We start from the raw sequence: 2,622 nt of genomic DNA, 5'->3' as shown, positions 1-2,622 counted from the left end.
TACGAAACCTTCTACATTCGAAAGAGGGGATTTTTCTCGTCATTTTAACATTACTTAAATTTTTCATCTGGAGCCATTTTTTTTTATTTTTTCCAATGAAATAGGCTTAGAAAAAAGAGACCCTAAGACCCCTGCGTAAACATTAATGCAAAAGTGTCAAAATCACGGGAAAATCTTCCTCTTTCGAATGGTGAAGGTTTCGTTACGATTTTTATTAAGATATTCTATCAAAGGCACCGTGTTAGGTAAATGGGTTTGAGATTGTACAAAAACTGTCGAATTTCTGAAATAATTTATGCAATGATTTTCAAACATAGCAAAATACAATAAAACTTATTCCAATTATTTTCATCTACAAAAATCAAATAAACAACAAACAATAAACAATGAACAAAAACAATAAACAATAAACAATAAACAATAAACAATAAACAATAAACAATCAACAAAAAAAAAACAATAAACAATAAACAATAAACAGTAAACAATAAACATTAAACAATAAACAATAAACAATAAACAATAAAAAATAAACAATAAACAATAAACAATAAACAATAAACAATAAACAATAAACAATAAACAATACACAATAAACAATCAACAATCAACAATAAACAATAAACAATAAACAATACACAATAAACAATCAACAATCAACAATAAACAATAAACAATAAACAATAAACAATAAACAATAAACAATAAACAATAAACAATAAACAATAAACAATAAACAATAAACAATAAACAATAAACAATAAACAATAAACAATAAACAATAAACAATAAACAATAAACAATAAACAATAAACAATAAACAATAAACAATAAACAATAAACAATAAACAATAAACAATAAACAATACACAATAAACAATAAACAATAAACAATAAACAATAAACAATAAACAATAAACAATAAACAATAAACAATAAACAATAAACAATAAACAATAAACAATAAACAATAAACAATAAACAGTAAACAATAAACAATAAACAATAAACAATAAACAATAAACAATAAACAATAAACATTAAACAATAAACAATAAACAATAAACAATAAACAATAAACAATAAACAATAAACAATAAACAATACACAATAAACAATAAACAATAAACAATAAACAATAAACAATAAACAATAAACAATAAACAATAAACAATAAACAATAAACAATAAACAATAAACAATAAACAATAAACAATAAACAATAAACAATAAACAATAAACAATAAACAATAAACAATAAACAATAAACAATAAACAATAAACAATAAATAATAAACAATAAATAATAAACAATACACAATACACAATACACAATACACAATACACAATAAACCATAAACCATAAACCAGGGTTGGAAAAGTTCACCAAAACTCACTATGACTCACGAACTTTTCCCTTGGTGAACTTCGCGAAATATCGTGAACTTTTCCAACGCTGCCATAAACCATAAACAATAAACATCTAATAACGATATTCTCTTCAATAAAAGGAAGAGGGAGGGAAAAAGGAGAGTTGACTACATTAAAAAAAACTTATCCAAAAAACATACGCTCGACCGTGACAGGACTCGAACCTGCAATCTTCGGATCCGAAGTCCGACGCCTTCTCCATTAGGCCACACGGCCGCTGATATTTGAACATGTCCCTCAACCTAACAAGTGCTTTCCGTCCAGCGGGAAATTGAATTTAATTTCTTCCTCTCTGGAAGGTCTGCAATAAATAAAACGGCCATTCTCGGACGCACTGGAACACTTACAATTTGTCAAGATAAGCGCCCCACTGCCTACTATCGTCCGTCTATCCGAGATTACGACGACGGCTTTTCGCACATTTTGTACAATTCGACTGCCGGGGTGCCTTGAAGTGTGAAAACGTGCCATAAATCTCCTCCATCTATGTGTATTCCTGAGGAGCAGCTGGTGGTGGGCACGGTGGCGGGGAAAGGGTTGAAGGCAAAATAACTACTTCCCATCCATGACTGCTGCTGCTGCTGGTGGTGGCAAGAAGCAAGGCAAAACTAACTACAATTTGATTTGTGAATGCGTAACTGCGAAAATCTACAGCTTCCGGTTTGGGCGTTGCTGCCGGCTCGGGAATGCACTCGGTGTGGCGTGCAGGAAGAAGAATTCCAGGAGCCACATTCCCTCAAATATCGTACGCTCGTTCCGGGGGCATAAGTAAACGTACAAGAGGGAACAGTAAAGTAATCTGGAACACAGGATTCCCATTTTTACGCAGTTGGCTCCGTTCCATGGATGTGTGGATTGCGTTCTTTTAGTTGTTGAAACTGGGAAGGGGTGAAAGGTGAGGCAGGACAATGGGGAACCACCCTGAAAAAGACAACATAGTTTAATCGCTGCACGTCGTCGTCGTCGTTGGTCGTTCGTTGTTCGTTGCGTGCCTTAGTTCTTACGGAAAGATTGTTGGTTTATTTTAGGGTTGCTGTAGTTAGGCAGTAGAAATTGAAATTGAGCGCCATGCTCGGTGGACGGTGTGTGAATGTTTGAGGGAAAATGGGGGGGGGGGGGCAAAAGTGCATTCCGTTTGAGAGCTTTTGCCATTTGGTGTCGCTCAACTCTGTTGCAATGGCCTTGTTCGAG

General features: G+C 33.0%; 1 non-coding gene across 1 annotated transcript; it reads right to left on the bottom strand.

Annotated features, from left to right (window-relative positions):
- Nucleotides 1-1,574: 1,574 nt before the first annotated feature.
- On the bottom strand, nt 1,575-1,647 carry TRNAR-UCG (transfer RNA arginine (anticodon UCG)). Its single transcript has one exon. It is a non-coding gene; the product is annotated as a tRNA-Arg (tRNA).
- Between the last annotated feature and the right edge of the window lie 975 nt (nt 1,648-2,622).

This window comes from Ochlerotatus camptorhynchus, unplaced genomic scaffold (genome assembly GCF_037179485.1).
Source record: "Ochlerotatus camptorhynchus isolate MF236.1 unplaced genomic scaffold, CSIRO-AGI_Acam_v1.1 ptg000192l, whole genome shotgun sequence".
Classification (NCBI taxonomy): Eukaryota; Metazoa; Arthropoda; class Insecta; order Diptera; family Culicidae; genus Ochlerotatus; species Ochlerotatus camptorhynchus.
This window is presented reverse-complemented; position numbering and strand designations above follow the sequence as displayed.